This window comes from Podarcis tiliguerta, assembly GCF_965153285.1.
Source record: "Podarcis tiliguerta genome assembly, chromosome: 3".
NCBI classification, from domain to species: domain Eukaryota; kingdom Metazoa; phylum Chordata; class Lepidosauria; order Squamata; family Lacertidae; genus Podarcis; species Podarcis tiliguerta.
In genome coordinates, this window is record NC_139536.1 from 49,729,261 (window position 1) to 49,748,088 (window position 18,828).

General features: G+C 43.7%; 1 long non-coding RNA gene across 3 annotated transcripts in view; it reads left to right on the plus strand.

The window, feature by feature from the left end:
* Positions 1 to 458: 458 nt before the first annotated feature.
* Positions 459 to 18,828, plus strand: part of LOC310674698 — a 61,200-nt gene continuing 42,830 nt past the window's right edge. For 2 of the 3 annotated variants that reach the window (XR_014509705.1, XR_014509707.1), the window contains exons 1-2: positions 459 to 768; positions 16,171 to 16,280. This is a non-coding gene — a long non-coding RNA (uncharacterized lncRNA). Of the gene's footprint in view, positions 769 to 16,170; positions 16,281 to 16,737; positions 17,062 to 18,828 lie in introns of all 3 variants that reach the window. The other variant, XR_014509706.1, reaches the window with a different exon arrangement.

Below are 18,828 nucleotides of genomic sequence, written 5' to 3' on the forward strand. Positions count from 1 at the left end.
TAAGTAGCTTGATTCATTTCTGACATATAATAAGAGAATCCTGACTGCTTCCTTCCCCCTTTCTTCAGAGGCAAAATATATTGATCACCCCCCCCCCCTTTTCGTGTTAGAAAAAAGAGGGAAATGTTGGTAATTTTATCTGTGCTGGTCTAAAGAGGATTTACAGCACAATGCTACGTGTATTCACTCAGTGTAAGTCCCAGTATTTCTGATTGGAGTTACTCCCTACCAAATGAGTTTAGAATTGCAGCCTCAACGACTGAGAGAAAAATTCATCATCAATACAGAACACACAGATGGGGGCTACGTGTCTCCCCTTCTCCCCACATGTCCCTGATAATGTATAGTTGGAAAAAACCCCACATGCCATGATGTCATTGTGTTGGAATAATCACCCTTCAGAAGTTGGTACACTCCAACTGCCATCAGTCCCAGCCACCATGGTCAGGCTTGACCATTTGCAACATCTAATTATGATGCAAGCACTACTCTTCACCATCCATGCTCAAGCATGTGCCTCATAATGCCTCCATAAGATGAGCTTTTCAAGGGGTGTGGCATTTCCTATCACTGCCCAGCCCCAAATCAATCTGGGAGCTCCTGGGTGTCAGTGCTTACTAAATCAATATGACACATTTTAGCAATGCTGCTTTCTTTCTCTCACACAAACCTGACATATCTGTTGCAGCCAAACCCCAATTCCATTGGGCTCATTATTGCCTCTAACCTGTCTCAGAAGCAGCAGCAAAACCAGCAACTTCTCAGTGGGTGAGTTACAAGAGGACAGAGCACTCATCTGTTAAGTTGGGGAGAGGTGGGCAATGGCTGCCTCATGAGGCTGAATACCCTTGTTGTCTGGATCCCTGACCCATAGTGGTGAGGCCATGACCCCAGAAGCTCACAGTCAATGGTGATGGGCCCAAACGTGACTATTATTGCTGCCAAGCAACAGGGGAAAGCAACTTGGGGACATCTATTTTTACAGCAAGGCTCTTAACTTCACTGCCACATTCAAAACAAGACAGATCCCCCAAATATTTCATTCAGTAGGAATCTTATTTTGTTTATGAGATATTTTATGATGCGACCCCAACACTCTCTGACTGGGATTCTACTACCCTGCTGGATGATGTAAATTGGGAGCACACTGGATTCTCTCCCCCCTTCCCAAATCCAGTTGTGATAGATCAGATGAGTTTTAGTGATCTTAAAAGTATATTAAGCTACAACTATAAGAGAATTAAAGAAAAAGACCATAGAGAGAAAAACCATTACAATCAAACATTCTCACACATCTAGGACCTGTTCCTTCTTTCTAACTTGTTTGCCTTTTGTACCCCCATATCCTATTCTAACCTGGGGTGCCTCTTTCTGATTGGCTCCCTAAATCACCATCAGTCACAGCCTTTCACCCATTTCCTTGCCCTTACTGTCCCAGACAATAATATTCCTTCATCTCAACCTGCCTCATAATACATGTGTACCCTGTTTTGCTTCACTATTCCATCTTTACTTTAGGCATCTGTCAAAGTATGCTGCTAAAATGCTCCTAACTAAGCACATTGCTGCTGAAATCTGCGCCGTAAGCATATTTGTTATTGAAATCCTGTGCTCATCAATTCTATGCTTGAAACATTACCCAAACATTTTGTATCTGCCTTACTATACTTCTGATTATCTTGTAAGACAAAGCAGTCAGTATTGCTATTGAACAGCTCCGCCATTGGCCAGTTTACCCTAATATTTAGTTGAGATCTGCCTCCTTGCATTTTCTACCCATTTGTTCGAGTCCTGCCTTCTAGCAGAACAAGTCTGCTTCTATGTCTTCCTTGTGACAGCTCTTCAGATCATGGAAGACACCCGCCATGTCTCCCCTTAATATTTCTTCTTCCTCATGAGGAATGGTTGAAATAATTGGGTATGTTTAGCCTGATAAAGAGGAGACTGAGAGGAGATATGATAGCCACCCTCAAATTTATAAAGAGCTGTCACATGGAGGATGGAGCAAGCTTGTTTTCTCCTGCTCCAGAGGCTAGGACTCAAACCAATGGCTTCAAGTTACAAGAAAGGCGATTATAACTAAACATCAGGAAGAACATTCTGATGGTAAGAGCTGTTTGACAGTGAAACAGACTCCCTCAGGAGATGGTGGATTCTCCTTTCTTGGATGTTTTGAAGCAGAAGTTGGGTGACCATCTGTCATGTATGAGATTCCTGCATTGCATGGGGCTGGGCTAGATGATTCTTGGGGTCCCTTTCAACCATAGCTGCCAACTCCCTGAGGCCCTGGGCACCCAAGCACCCACAAAATTCCCCACGAATGAGCTGGGCACCCACAGATTTTGGTGCTAGGGCCATGCATGCTGCATGGCACCCACGGCCCTGGGCACCCACAGTTGTGGGGCCAATTGTAAAGTTCTAACTTTACAATTATATGATTCGTTTCTCATAGGAGTTGGTTTCCTGATCACCCTCCTCTAGGCAAGCTCTAATTTGTCAGTGCCCTTAAAACGTGTCGACGACAAGTCATGCTTTTTAATTTCACCAGATCACCAGCTCGATACATCCTGCAACGAGTCTGGCAGATGCAGGACAAGAAGATGTTCTGGCATCATTATACCGGGGTTTGTTTTAAATGGAACGTGTTCTGACAACAAAGGAACAGACACGAGGTTGTCATTGTGTCAGCCTCAATCTTCCTTGTTGCCGTTGTGTGTGGCAAAGGGAGAAGGTGAAGAAGTTGATGTTTATCAATGAGATCCTGCAGTTACAGGTCAAAAAATTGTGATGCCACATGAGAGGGAATCTCTCTCTCTCTCTCTCTCTCTCTCTCTCTCTCTCACACACACACACACTTTTGCTTGCTCATTCACATGTTATTAAGGCTTGAAACATTTGCATCAGGGGAAGAAGTGCTGCTGAACATTGGTACTTCTGAGGTTTTTTGTTTTTTAAAAAAAATAAACTAAAAAAGGCATATGTTCAAGCTGCAAATCTCTTCTAATATCTCCTCTCCTCTGTATCTCCTCTAATAACAATTGATCACTGAGCTATGGAAGAGAGAGCCTCCTGCAGATACCACCTTATCAGGAGGCCATTCTACACAAGATAGTAATCATGCCTTTAGTGGTGTGGTACCTGAACCTGTGGAATTTCCTCCTACTAAACATTAGACAGCAGCTGTGCCTCATCTTTCCGGCACCTTCTGAAGACTTTCTACTTTCCCATACTGGAATTGTATTTAGATGTTTTAATTCTTTTATTGTTTGTGTGTTTGCCACCCTGGGCTCCTTCGGAAGCAAAGGCAGGATACATGCATATACATATTCATGTGCATATCCATGCATTTATGGCATGGGCAGAGAACCCTCCTCCAGGGCTCTCTATCTGGTCCTTGGCATTCCTCCCACACCACAACCTCTCCCCAGTCACACTCTCTCCTCCCAGGCTTCACTCCCCATCACTGGCCTTTCTCCACACTCTCCTTGGCTGGAATGCCCCTTTGATCTCTGATGGTGACTCTAGTTTGCTAGGGTGGAGAACAGAGGTGTGTGTGAAACTGTTTATATATTCATTCCTCCACCCAGTTCCCCTCTGGCTCCATCCACCAATGGCATGTGGCCCCCTGGAAGGTTGCCCAGAAGGGCACGTGGCCCTCAAGCTGGAAAAGGTCCCCCACCCTGTGTTAGGGTGAGTGATTTGGCAGTAATGCATTAGTTGGATTATTGTCCTCCCTGCCCTGGTAAGTATAAGATAAACTGCTTTGGATGGGATGTTACAGGATGAAACACAATATGTTATTGAGTATAGCATTGCCCCAGATGCCCTCTACAGGCCCTTCCCATCAATTAACACCATCCTTCATTGTTTCTGACCCTCTTTAACCTGTTCTAATGACTCCTATATGTATCTGTACTGCAGCAGAAAGAGAACAGCAAGAGGTTCATACACAATGGAGCATGTACTTAATCAGCCAAGGATGTCACTTCTCATCAGCAGAAGCCTTTCTGCCATTGTTCCCAACTCCCTTCCTCTGCTCCAGTGATGTAATGGGGGGCATATGGAACAGACACTATCTATTTATACAGGGGGTCATCCTCTTCCACGTTGATGAGAGCTGATGCTTTTTGTAGCTCATAGGCAACCCAAAGATCACTCCCTTTCTTTAAAAGCAAAAAATCCACCCAAGATTCTCCACCCCACTACAACATGGAGCTGAGCCTTATCCTGAGCCACACCACATGCCCATCTAACTCAGACACATCCAATCCGATTGGTGAAATTTTCCCAGCTCTCAGGCAGAAATATCCCCCTGATCAGCTCTGCAATGTAGATACGCATTTTGCTGGAGATGGCAGAGACTGAGTTTGGTAACTTATGCATGCAAGCCATGCACTCTGCTACTAAACTTCTATATGGGTTCTTCGAGACAGAATGTGGCTCATAGGTTGCTGCTGCTTGGTTTTCACTGGTCCTTTGCCACCCTGTTGCTTAAGGTCCTTCAGGTGGAGCTGCTGCTGATTTTTGATCCTGGGACTCCGTATGCACACAATATGTACTTTTCAGATCAGCTTCTGAATTATAAATCCCCACAACTAACAACAACAGTAAACAGCATAAGGACCTGCCATTCTATCCACCCCTTAGGAAAACCGAGTTGTTTTCATTTTGACAGGCTAACACCTCTTTTTCTTTTAATAATGAGGAGACCAGCATAGCATCTCCATGCAAGTGGCTTTATTGATTTCACCAGGACTGCTGTTTGGATTGAGGACCAAGTTGATTGGCATTACCCTCCATAGCAACATTGAAATGAGCCCCATCTTGCATCCTGCGGGCTCCAGTATATTTCCATCCTGCATTGCCTCACACAGCTGCTTCCTTTTGGAATCCAAACCCCAATCAAAGAATCTCTCCAATCTGGATTTGCTTTTTGAGCATTATGCTGGCTAGCTTCAAGTGAGCAAAGTGCATTTAACCAGCCATTTATAAGCCTCGATTGCATGGCTTTGAAGGGGATGCCTTTGTGGGCTTCTCCTTCCCTTCGTCCCCTGCCTCTTCGGTGCTAATGCTGTGACTGTTTCTTTGCCAATCTCAGCATTAGGCTCATATCTGTTTAAGCACACACGGGGGTTACTGTTTCCAGATTGCTTTATGCATACCTGAAACATTGTTTTCCTTTCCACTGGGTCCTTCCCACATTCATTACAGCCTGATAATGCCGTTCTTGGATACCAGCGAAAAACCGCCGCGCTACAAAGCACAGCAAGAGGCCAAGAAGAATAGCTTTGTTTACCTCTCTTTCTCCCCGCCTCGCCTTGTCCGTTTCCTTCTGCAAGATGTGCATGCTGACCCCAAAAAATAATGATTGCACCTAAGGACCTCGAGTGTAAATAGGAATCAACTAGCACTTGGGTTTCATCTCAGGTCACAAAGGAAGAGTGCATAATGGCTGGGCTGAATGTGTTTGAAAAGGAATTGTTTCTCACCAGCTGAATTTCTTAAGAGTGCAATAATAACTATAATTAAACAGAAATGGGCGGGGTGGTGGGGAGTGGGGAGACATTTCAAACTGCTGCAATTTTGTGCAAAATGCACTGCAATTATCTTTCTATTCCTAGCCCAATCGGGTACAAAGCTGTTTCTCTTCTCCTCCACCCCTTTGCTTTCTACACTCTTGTATAGCATCATTGCAGTTTTCTGTTGATGGCAGAAGCACACTGAATTTCACCAGACCGAGCTGCCTTGGAAGGTTTGATATTAATTGCACAGAACATTGTTACTCAGAGCACAGAGCAGCATGACTGACAAATCTGGCTCGGGAATGATGTTAGCAATTTTCTCGTTGCAGTGGTGATTATGGCAAGGAACATTATGTAGCTCATTTAGGAAGCTTCTTATTGTTTAGAATGGTGTGTGTGTTTTAAAGCACTGCAGAAGAAGAAAAAGGCAAAAAAAAGAGAGAAGAATTCTAAATTTTTTTATTGCAACTAGATTATAAAATACTACCAGATTCCATTTCCCCTCTTCACCCCTGGCCACAAGTCCTCCTTTAAATTCAGCCTCTTCATTTTCATTGAGGTACTGGCAAGATCTCACAGGCTGCCTTGACTTTTTTTGGCTTGGAGTGTGAAAATAAAGAGTTCATTTAATTTAATAGCCAGCCTTAAGGATACAATCTATTAGCAAACTGGAGTGATGTAAGTGTTTAGCACCTTGGTGTGTAATTTCTGTGAGCTCTACATGGAAGCTCTTTGAAAGGAGCCGTAGCTTGGTGGTACAGCACACACTCTGTATGCAGAAGTTCCCAAGTTTGATCCCTGTGATCTCTACTTAAAAGGCAGCAGGACTGGGGAAAACCTCTATTGTGGCTGTGGGGAGCCACTGCCAGTCAGAATAGAAAGTAGTGGGGTAGGTAGACCAGTGGTACGACTCCGTATACCTGAAGAGCATAATAATAAGACGTAAGAATGAGATAGTAATGGATTTGAAAACAATAATGTGCAAATAAAAGACTTAGGGCATAATCAAACCCAGGATGGGGAACCTGCAGACCTCCAGATGTTGCTGGACTCCCAGCACCCTTGCTGGACCTGATGGGACTTGGAGTCCAATGGTATCTGGAGGGCCAGAGGTTTACCAGTCTTGTTCTAACCTGTTGGCATCTGTCTGTCTCAAGAGACAATGGAGTGTGCCTCCAGGGGTGAAGTCAAACTGCTGCATTAGCAACTCCAAAGTGACCTCTCTGGAGCACAAGTGTGGGCAGTGTGTATGGAGGTCCTGGACTGCCCAGACAACAAGACCCTCCTCTTGGCCTCTCTGATGTGGTCCAAAAGGAAGCAGAGCAATACATTTGCCACCAGCTTGGCTGTAGGAGTTGCTGGAAGGAGGTGTACAATACAACATCCGATTGTCTTAGGGACTCCACTCTGGATTGGTGTAGGGTTTACTCCTTAGTGTTTTCTTCTCCTAAAGATATCATGCCAAGTAGTGGAGGTTCAGGACCAGAGCTTTCCTTCTCCTAGATGGGCTACCTTCCCAGGTTGAGGAGCCTCATCTACCCCTCACTTCCCGCAGCAGCAAGTTGCCTTCTTGACCACTGGACCCACTATTGGTCTCATCCACTCAATCCACTAGACCCTGTCTTTGCATGAAGTCCCTAATTCATCAAGGGTTTGAAACCCATCAGCCAACTCCACCTGGTTTAGCAGGCCAGTTGAAGCAGTTCCAGGGGCGTCGCCACTGTCACATGCTAACAGCTTCTAGGAGCCACGGGGGAGAAGTAAGTGCAGTGTGGAGACCAAAAGCAGACGTGTCCCACCAGAGGTACTACCCACCCACACCCCTTATCTAACCACAGTTAAGCATTTAATCATGGCTTTCACTGTGGTGGTTAAACATACACCTCTACATTTCCATCACTGCATTGACCTTGTCTGTGACATGCCCTTATTTTGTGTATAAGTCTGCAATTATGAAAGCCACTGAAATATGAAAGAGTTGGATGTTATTATGCACAATGTATTCTCATGACATCTGAGTAGGAGGTATGCTTGATGGTGTCAAAAACAAATGCTGGTTTATGTTGCTGATCTTAAGTTCTACATATTGTGGAATGGCAATGGAGGCAGTATGTTCTTCCCTACTTACAGGCTCTAATTACCATAATCAGAATATAAGTTATCAGGTACCCATTATGGAAGACAAATACAGTGGTACCTCAGGTTAAGTACTTAATTCGTTCCGGAGATCTGTACTTAACCTGAAACTGTTCTTAACCTGAAGCACCACTTTAGCTAATGGGGCCTCCTGCTGCCACCACGCCACCAGAGCAGGATTTCTGTTCTCATCCAGAAGCAAAGTTCTTTACCTGAAGCACTATTTCTGGGTTAGTGGAGTCTGTAACCTGAAGCATATGTAACCTGAAGCGTATGTAACCTGAGGTACCACTGTATAGAAATACATGCCCTGGAAATCTCCTCACCTTTCAGCTGCAATGCTACATGAGAACAAAGGTTCTAGGCTCTAGAACAACAATAGTAATGAATTTTAAATGATAGGGTTAACCCATCCCCAACCGCAGCATCAGACAATATAGATTCAGCTCAGGCACAGGTTAAACCCAGTTGTTGTTGTTGTTTAGTTAATTAGTTGTGTCCGACTCTTCATGACCCCATGGACCAGAGCACGCCAGGTACTCCTGTCTTCCACTGCCTCCTGCAGTTTGGTCAAACTCATGTTGGTCCCTTCTATAACACTGTCCAACCATCTCATCCTCTGTCGTCCCCTTCTCCTTGTGCCTTCAATCTTTCCCAACATCAGGGTCTTTTCCAGGGAGTCTTCTCTTCTCATGAGGTGGCCAAAGTATTGGAGCTTCAGCTTCGGGATCTGTCCTTCCAGCAAGCACTCAGGGCTGATTTGGAGCAGGAACCGGCAAGCCACTCCAGTATTCCTGCCAAGAAAACTCCATGGACAAAAACAACAGGCATATAAAACCAGTTACTTTATAATAATAGTTCCAGGATATTTTTGATGCCACCTACCCATTGTCAATAACCTATTCTTAACAAGTCCCCCACACTTTCATGTGTACCAGCTGCCCACTCCCTTCAGTCTTGATTCTTAAATGCATCAAAATCTCAATCGCTCACTTTTCTGTTGCTACATTTTCCATCCTCCTACTACCCCTCACCTTTCTATTACACAGTAGCATTAAAAATAATAATAACGAAAAAAGACTCCTACCTACTGTACTGTTTATGATTCTTCCTACAAATTTGCTACATGCTTTGGTAGTGTCATACATCGCTGCTTTGAGTTATTAAAAATTGCCTTTGATTGCTCTCAAGTGCTTGAAATGCATTTATAATCCATACCTGCTGCAGTGTGTTGAAACACACACACACATATTGATGTTATATTGCAATTTTTATATAATCCAGCCCTTTTATATCGAGCACAGTGTGTGTGTTTCTTGGTTCATCCATACTGTTGTGATGTTTGTGTGAACTGGTTCAATGCTGGTCCAATAAAAGATATCACAGATCTGCAATATTTCACATGCAACTTTCCATCTGGATGAAAGTAGTGCACTCAGTGTCCCAACACGGATGCTGTGCTGACTATTTTTAATCAATCAATTAATGCAAACCTAGGCAGTGAATGGAGCCTGCTCTTGTATTTCAAAGTCAATCATGTGAACTGAGCTGACTCCCAAAGACATTGTCTAGGTGCAAAGATGTGGTCAAAGGTCTTCTTCATCTGCCATATAATCTTCCTTGTGCCTTGATAAATGTTGGAAGCCACTGATGTAAAATTGTTTGAGAAGAAATGCATATTTGGATTACATGCGCAGGAGTTTTAAACATTGTTTCCAATCCACTTTTTATCAAATGTCAGTGACACATAAGATTGCTAAGAACAAAGCAATCAGGATGGTGATAGGTTTGTCTGTGTGTGCGTGGGCGCACACTTTAGCCCCCCTGGATAAGTCGGCTAAGAAGCAATTGCAGCATTTAAATTCATGTTTTGTCATTTCCATTTCAAAATGTCCTATGGGGGGGAGAGATGGTAAGAATTTCCATACGTTACAGACAGAGGGTACTTTGCTCTGAATTTTGCAATTTACACTGGAAAGCATTCATGCAGCCTGATCTCATGTATGTTACTCAGAAAGTTCAATTAAGCTAAGAGGGGCTTACTCCCACCTAACTATGCAGTGGATTTTAATCTTAATATTGTAATAATGCTTCCTCTGCCTTCTATATTATTACTAGTTGAATACACTTTTGATTCTAAATTTAATAGTCATTAAAATGAAAATGTGGTAAAAAAAACCACCAACACCACCAACCATAACTGATTATAAAATAAAAGCATCCTAGATATGCCTCAAACTGTTTTCTGATATAATTTCATTGGGACTAATCAGAAAGAAATGTTTCTACATCCCAATGAGGGAAGCAGGCAGAATGCTCAGAATTCAATTGCTTTAGACATAAAAACAGCATTCATAAAGGGTCTGACTCTTCTTTCTATAAGGGCAGGATGCAGGCTGTCCATTCAGAGAAGTTCAGGTAAAGTTCTTTGTCAGTTCCTGAAATAACAAGACCCAACACTGCCAAGAATCTGTCTGCCATGTCTTAAGAATTCCCCTGGTTTCATTTATTCTCCTCTATTGCTGTTTCTTATCAAACTGCAGAAATGTCTAGGATCCACAAAGTTGTGTCATAGAACCATAGAGTCCTAGAATTGTAGAGGGGGGAGGGACCCCAAGGGTCATCGAGTCCAACCCCTTGCAATGTGGGAATCACAGCTAAAGCCTCTGTGACATATGGCCATCCAACCTCTGCTTAAAAACCTGCAGTGAAGGAGAGTCCACCACCTTCCAGAGGAGTCAAGTTCCACTGTCAAGCAGCTCTTACAGTCAGGAATATGATAGCCATCTTCAAATATCTTCAGGGCTGTCACATGGGAAATGGAGCAAACTTGTTTTCTCCTGCTCTGGAGGGTAGGACTCAAACCGGCAGCTTCAAATTACAAGAAAGGAGATTCTGACTAAACATCAGGAAGAACTTTCTGACAGCAAGAGCTGATTGACAGTGGAATGGTCTCGCTCGGGAGATTGCGGACTCTCTTTCACTGCAGGTTTTTAAGCGGAGGTTGGGTGGCCATTTTTAATTTATGTACCACCCTTCATCAAAAAAATAAATAAATCTCAGGGTGGTTCACAAGAGACAAAAAGCACAAATAAATCACCATTTCATGCGATCCAGTTGAGGTTCCTCATTGCAGGAGATTGGGCTAGATCATGGGTAGGGAAACTGAGGCCTGGGGGCCTGATCCGGCCCAATCGCCTTCTAAATTCAGCCTGCAGAGGGTCCGGGAATCAGTGTTTTTACATGAGTAGTAGGTGTCCTTTTATTTAAAATGCACCTCTGGGTTATTTGTGGGGCATAGTGATTCATTCATTCCCCCCCCCCCCAAATATAGTCCAGCCCCCCACAAGGTCTGAGGGACAGTGGACTGGCCCTCTGCTGAAAAAGTTTGCTGACCCCTGGGCTAGATGATCATTGGGCATCTCTTCCAACCGTACCATTCTATGGTTCCATGATGCTAAGTCAAACTCTATTTTAAAGGCTTGTTTTCCCTCTGCCAGGCTTGGGTTGGCTAAGGAGGCAGCAGCCCTACTTCTGAGTCCAGCTTGGAACAGGAGGTGCCTTAAGTCTGTGTTAGTTCCACCAGCTTCCTATAATTAGGGCTGCTCTGTCACTTACTCGAGGATCAAGGCACTTTAGAAATTAGCTGTCAACCCTTCTCTTCTCTTGCTGGTTATCCAGCTACGGTGTGGAGTATTAGTTAATGGCTGCAGTCTATCAGGTGTGAGGATATGTCCTGCTGATAAGGTTGGACCAACACAAATGTATGTGTTATTCTCCAAGTCCTACCTGCCACTCTTCGTGAGTCATTCTGGACCTTTGGCAGTTTTAAATTGCCTGTGATGGATGGAAACGCTATTGGAGGCCAAATGGCTATCATTTTACTGTGAGATGCGGTGAACCCATTTATTTGGCTATCTGATAAGGTTGGGAGTAGTAATGCCTTGCATCAGTTATACTCCAGGAAGCAAAGAGAAGAAAAGACAGGATATAACCTGAATATTAGAAAAAGGAAAAAAATCTCACGGAATTATTATTTGAACGTGTCACAATATAAATCTTAGCCTAATCAAAGTACAGTAAGTTAACTGGCTCTCGTTTAGCAAAGTAATTAATTAATCAACTAAAATAAATATTACAGTGTCTTAATTTGTGTGATATTCTGAGAAACTTAAGGGAAATAGCACGTGCCTTTACTAATACTAGGAAAATATCACTTACGACAAGAACTAAATGTATGAAAACTTTTGTGAACTAAGTGTTATTAAAGATCCACGTTTTGAAATTTCTTTTTATAACTTTGAGGGCTCATATCAATGGATTAATGATTTCAGCCTTACTTTCTAAATTATCTGGTTGCATTTTTTTATTTATTTAATAAGATAATCATTTTTCATGCTGCCATATGCTTTGGTTTGCTGACGAAAGACTATAAGATGAGACTCCTTGGGAGGCCATTGAAATGTGTAAATTGAATTATGAAATGATGTGCTAAATGAAGTGATAGCTTATTCATAATTAAAAACTATTCAGTGTTGAGCGATTTTTAATATAAAAACTTGTCACTTAAGCGTAGTGATTTCAAGGTAAAAGAGGCTTAAACTTCTACATTAAGACTTACATTTATATTTGTGATCAAACCCATTGAAGTGGCCAGTGCTTAATCTACAGTGGCTATTTCTACGTTTCCTTAGGAATAAATGTCCTGGGCAAACAGCCTTGTTCAAATCCTATTTTTGTTGGTGCAGGTTTATCATATCCACACACACCTGTTTTTTTTTGTCACCATATCCGTTGCCATTCGTACATATACATTCTGCTCCTTGATGTCCACAGAGGCAGATGGAACTTAATGAAACGTATTAGCACATTTCAGATGAAAAGAGTGTTGGGTCCCTCCCCATAGTAACATTTCCTTCATTCTCCACAAAATGAAATCAATTACCAAAAACAACCAAAATGAAAAGGAGGAAGGCACAAAGAGCATAGAAAGTCAGAGCTAACCATAAATGAATGAATTAAATTAAGCAACAACCAAATCAAAGGTTGGTTTAAACAGATGAATAATGGTGGACGAAACATCTCTCTCTCCTCGCTCAAATTATGGCCCGATTCAGCCAAGGATAAGAGCTTCCAGAGCAATCCTATACATGCCTGTTCAGAAGTACGTCTCATCAGGTCAACAGGGCTTATTCTCAGGTATAGAATATAGCAGGAATAGAAAGCCTATGGCTCTCCAGATGTTCTTGGACTACTTCTGGCATCCCTGACCAGTGACTCTGCTGCCTGGGGCTGGTGGGAGTCGAATACCTGCTGGAAGGCTACAAGTTTCCTACCCTCAGTGTGGAAGACTGCAGCCTAAAGTCAGATGCTTCACTCCCCTCTTTGACTTCAGTGGGCCTTAAAGAGGCTTAAATTGGTGGAAGGCTCATATGATTCATATTCATTTTTAGGTGGGACAGAACGAGAAAAAAACATATAGCTCCGATAGGTTGATTATTAGAGCTGTGTAGAACCCCACTATCTGCCCTGTTGCACTGATCCCCCCCCCAAAAAAAATCAGGCTGACCCACCCAGGGTCAATTCAGGGACCCCTTGCCCCAGATTTAGTTTGGGATGGGGCTAATGATTAATTTGTTTTAAAAAACAAACCCCTGATTAAACACACCAAGAGCAGGAGGTCAGTTCTGGGGTGGGGCTTCTTCTCAAGTGGTTTCCTTGCAGAGAACAGCTGTTGTGTGGAAGCATCCATTCTGCAGGGTGCAGCTTTGCAAAAAGGTTTCCTTTAGGTAATCCAACCTGAACCGCAGTGGCCTTTGGCTTGGAGTCAATTTGATTCCCTCCCCCTCTTTCTTTTTTCCTTTCTCCTGTGATGAGGCTGCATTTTAGTGTTTTAATGTTGTATTTTAATCTTGTTTTTAAGTTGTATTCATTCAACTTGTTTTTTTTATTGGTTGTTAGCCACCCTGAGCCTGGCCTTGGCTGGGGAGGGCGGGGTATAAATAACATTTATTATTATTAATGATCCAGGGCTTTCTCAGCCCATCTTGACTGATACCAGAATAAGTCCAATTTGGGCCATATTTGACTTGGCCAAATCTGGTGCACAGCCCTATTGTTTACACATTCATGTTTGCCGCCTGAATCCTGAAAATATAAACATCTCCATTAATTTGTTTGGCAAGATGTAAGCTGCCATGTTTTATAATATAAACCCATTTCTGCCTGCCTGCAGTGGAAGTAAACTTTCTCTTTGGACAAATTATTCTGTAATTGTACACACTGGGGTTTCATGATTTATTTATTTTTTAAAAAAATCTTTTCTAGTACCAGCCACTGCAAGAGATATGATACAGATCTAGGATGGCCTGCTAGTCTTCCCTGTTCACCTAAAACAACTTATTTTATCTGCTACAGTGACACTTGCTTACAGCAACAAACGAGAGAACTTTGACCTTAGTCCCCCCCCCCCTTCTGTGAGAGCTGGAATGCAAGCATTCATTTCAGGCGCTTTTTAAAAGGTTATTTTCAGCAGAGCTGAAACAGATCTGGTGATTGCAGATCTGCAAACTGAACTTGAGTGTTTGTGGTTTTCAGTAAAATATCTAAATTTGAATTAATAACCTTTCTGAGAGTAGCTTAGCATTTCGCCAATATCTCACTTTAGATGAGTGCAGGCTTGACAGATTCAGTAAGAGACAAAGCTCTTGTAGTTTTAGTATTTTCTTAAAATGGTACATTTCAGGAGCTGTGGACTTTCTCCTAATAGCTCTGCAGCTATACAAGCTGAGATCCTCCTTTTTGTGGTGCAGCAGTCTGCCTGCCCCCTCTACCTTCCACCCTGCATCTGATTTGCACTATATTAATGACAAAGGTAAATAATTTCCTCCCTCAAACAAATGCTTTTATGGCAGTGGTTTTCAACCAGTGTGCCGTGGCACCCTGGGGTCCCTTGAATAGAAGAGTTTGGATGTGAAGAGTTTGGATATGATATCCCGCTTTATCACTACCCGAAGGAGTCTCAAAGCGGCTAATGTTCTCCTTTCCCTTCCTCCCCCACAACAAACACTCTGTGAGGTGAGTGAGGCTGAGAGACTTCAGAGAAGTGTGACTAGCCCAAGGTCACCCAGCAGCTGCATGTGGAGGAGCAGAGATGCGAACCCGGTTCACCAGATTGCAAGTCCACAGCTCTCAACCACTACACCACACTGGCTCTGAATGATGGTCAGGGGTGCTGTAGGCAACACTGGCCTCTGTCCCTCTTTCCTTCCCTTTCTCCTCTCTTGCCTTCTTGCATGTCTGCCTCCCAAAGGCTTGTACGGCTGTTTGTTGCAGCAGCCCTCGCTACAAGCTCTGCAGGCAAATGGTGTCTCTGGGGCTGGCCAGGGGGTGTTGGTTGCTAGGAGCTGAGGTGTCCTCGGAGTAAGCAAGCAAGTGGGCGAGGGAGCCCAGCCAGCCAGTCCACCAGGCCTTGCTGTTGGGAATGGGTAGATAAGTGCAAGCAGGCAGACAGGCAATGCCCTGGCCTTTCTTGTGCTTGCTGTATGCAAGGCCTGCCTGGCAGCTGAGTGCCCGGTACTGAAGGGGAGCCTTTCTGCCATGCAGGCCTGGCAGATCCAAACTGCTGCCACTGCTGTCTCCCAAGATAAGGTGCTGGCTTCACGTTCACCTTTGGCTAGTCTATGTTGGGCCACTCAGGCTGGGGGCATCCTCTTCCCAGGCCCCTGTAGGAAGGCACCTCTCTTGGAAGCAGGGGGGTGCAGCTCAGAGACCAGGGGCAGCAGCAGCGACTGCCCGGAGGACTCCCAAAGAGAGGGGGAAAGAGAGCCGACTGAGGGAACACTCCACAAGGGCGGGTGTTCAAAAGAGGGTGAGAAGCTGTTAGCTCTTCAGGCAAGGGGTGACATAACTGGGCTCCTAAGCCCTTCAGAGGTGCCAAAGAAAGAATGTGGTTGGTCAAGGGAGCCATGGACTCAAAAAGGTTGAAAACCTCTGTTTTATGGGATCAGAGACATTTCAAGGAAGATCCCAAATCAACTTTTAAGCCAAGTGATTTGAAGATTCTCAGAAATTGGAAGAGGCCAAAAGGGATTGGCCATTGCAAAGCTGTTTTTGCCAGGCTTTGCTTCAACCACTTTCTCTCTATTTCCTTGCGTCGTTTCATCTGCTGCTATAATTCTGCCCCCCATACTTTTAGCTGTTTCTGTTTTAGCTATAAGCTGCCTTGAGTCCCCGTCAGGGGAAAAGGCTGGATATAAATAAATATAATAATATAATTATTCTATTGAAATTATATTCTTGTTTTTTGAAAAAATATTTTTTACCTTGTGTGCTACCCAGAAAACTTGTTACTGACCAAGGGGGGGGGGTGGAATAAAGTAAAAACCATTCTGCACTGAATTAATTGAGATCCACGTGCTTATTTTCCCTTTCAAATAAGTTCCTTGCACAACAATGAAAGTCATACCTGTTGTATTCTTCACTGGTGAACCCCCCTTTTTTAATATTCCAGTTGAACAATGGGTTTGGATATCAACATGTTCAACAGAAGCAGAGGGGGCAGAGGGTATGAAGTGAATGTAAATCCTGCCCAAAGCGCATGTTTGGCCTTGCATGCTGGAAGTAAGTCATTGTGCACACAATCCTAAACTAAAAGGATCCTGATGTTTTGCCCCTTCTGTTATACTAATTGAATTATTATCTTTTGTTAGGGTGGTTTGTTTTCGGCTGAATGGAAATCGCTGTGCCACTGGGCACCCTGCTACGAATTAACATTCAGCTACAAGGTCTCCAAACATCTGGGTGGTGGTTTTATTTTTTTGTTCACCAGACACTCTTCATAAATATTTAACAAATCAAATAATTAAAGAAGAATATGATCTGCCAGCTGCGGCACCAACGAACAACAATGCCGTTGCCTATCTGGCTGATTACTCTTCCTGTGTAGTGCTTGTCCCTTGACTGTAATCACTTCACAGGGTGCATCATCCATGTAGAAACCACTACTGTTTGGAGAGCCACTGGTTTCTCCAGAATCAGAACCAAAAATATAGCGATAATTATGTTTATGTTTTGTCAGCTGGGTGCAGAGAAAGAGACAAGGAGAGTTGTTCCCTGATGCTCATGCTTATAAATTGTGTCAATGAAATTTTTAGTCTACCTTTGGAGTATTCCCATTTGTGTCTCTCACAAAAACAACCACCATTGGATGCCTGAAAAGACATGTATTGTGGTGTGGCTTTCATAGACACTGGCAAGACAAATCAGTAAAGGATTCTGTGCAGACGAAGAACATGCAAAGATGGACTATTCAGAGATAGCCCTGCCAGCTGCCCTGCTGATCCCTCTGCCATGCGCATGTCTGCTAGTGCTTTCATATCTCACCATCTCCTGCCCTTACCAGGTAAGCAACTGTGGTGGCATCTGGAGCATGGGGATTATGAGCATGAACATAATTATGTTCATACTGAGAACCAGTGTGGTGCAGTGGTTTGATGGTCAGACTAGGAAATGGGAGATGAGGAGTCCAATCTTAGCCACGAAGCTCACTAGGTGACTTGGGGCCAGTCACTGCCTCTCAGCCTAACCTACCTCACAGGGTTGTTGGGAGGATTAAGTGGAGAAGGGTAAAATAACACACTGCACCTTGGCCATCTTGGAGGAAAAGGTAGGATATTAAATACTTTCAAATTGCTAGGTTGGTGGGAGCTGGGACAGAGCAATGGGAGCTCAGCCCGTCGTGGGGATTTGAACCACCGACCCTCCGATCAGCAAGCCCAAGAGGCTCAGTGGTTTAGACCACATTGCCAACCGCGTCCCAAATATTAAATACATACATACACACACACATACATACATACATACATACAAAGAGCCAAGCTGGAGAAGGCCAAAGGTCTGTCTAGCACAGTATGTTTTCTCACAGTGGCTAACCAGATTTCCAGAGGAAGTCCACAAGCAAGACCTGAGCACAACTGCAATCTTCCCTCTTGCAGTTTCCAACAACTGGTATTCAAAGGCACAATGTCTCTGACAGCCAACACGGCTCTTACCATTGATAGCCTTAATCTCCATGAATTTGTCTTTTAAAGCCATCCCTGTTGGTGGCCCTCACTGCCTCCTGTGGGAGCGAATGCCATCGCTTAACTATGCACGGTGTGAAGAGGCAACTGTTAGGCGGATTTGTGGCTGACTGACCAACCCCAAAGAGTGCTCATCATGTGAAATGTAGATAAATAGGCAGCCAGAGGCAAAAACTGGCAAAAGCTGACTTCAGCACCCACCTGCAGTGGGCAGAGAAGGTGATGGATATATAGATATTTGTAAATAATGATGGGAGGGGCCAAGGAAGAATGGGATACTGAAAGCAGGGATATCATACATGAGTCAATCAACAGAAAAAAAACAAGCTTTCATCAGTAGGGGATGAATATAGCCAATGAAAGTAGGATCATAGAACCCTAGCAGTGATTCAATTGCTTTCATGAAGCAAAAATGTTTGTAATGCCTTAAGCATCTTTGGCTTCAAGAAAAGACCTATCAGTAGGTAAGAGGGGAGGAGAGATAAAAGGTAAGGGGGTGAGCCAAAAGTGTTGCTCTGAAAAGTGAAATGCTTTCTTAGTTTCTAGACATTGGGGGAAGGAATTCTTTACTTAATTTGATGGACAAGCACAACTGCAAGGTTGAAACAGACTGCCGACAAAATAAGTTCCAAGTGGCACTCATAAGGAGGCCAAACTGTGACAAATGACACGTTTAGATCAGATAAAGCTGTGTGCTCTTTCTTCTTAAGTGAAGAAATGACTTTCTGGGAAGTAGGCTTAATTCTCAGCTGAACAAATTCTGGCCAGGTTGGAATTCACCAAAAACTGGGAATGACAGTTGGCTACCTGGTTGGCTACCTGCTTCATTTTGGCATGTTTTGGAAACATGTACAATGGATGTGTTCAGAAGATGCAGGATTGTGTCTGCTGCCCCTCACTTCCAGGCACACTGTCTCTGGGTGTACAGAACAGTTTGTATGTGTGTAGGCTCTCTTTCTGAAATTGGAGAGGGTGGCAGGATCCTAGGTTATAGAGCCTACCTACCTACAACTTATTTCTGTGCACATGGAACCAATTAATGCGTGGTGTGGGGACAGGTGTGTGTGCCCTATATGGTTTGGGCCTGT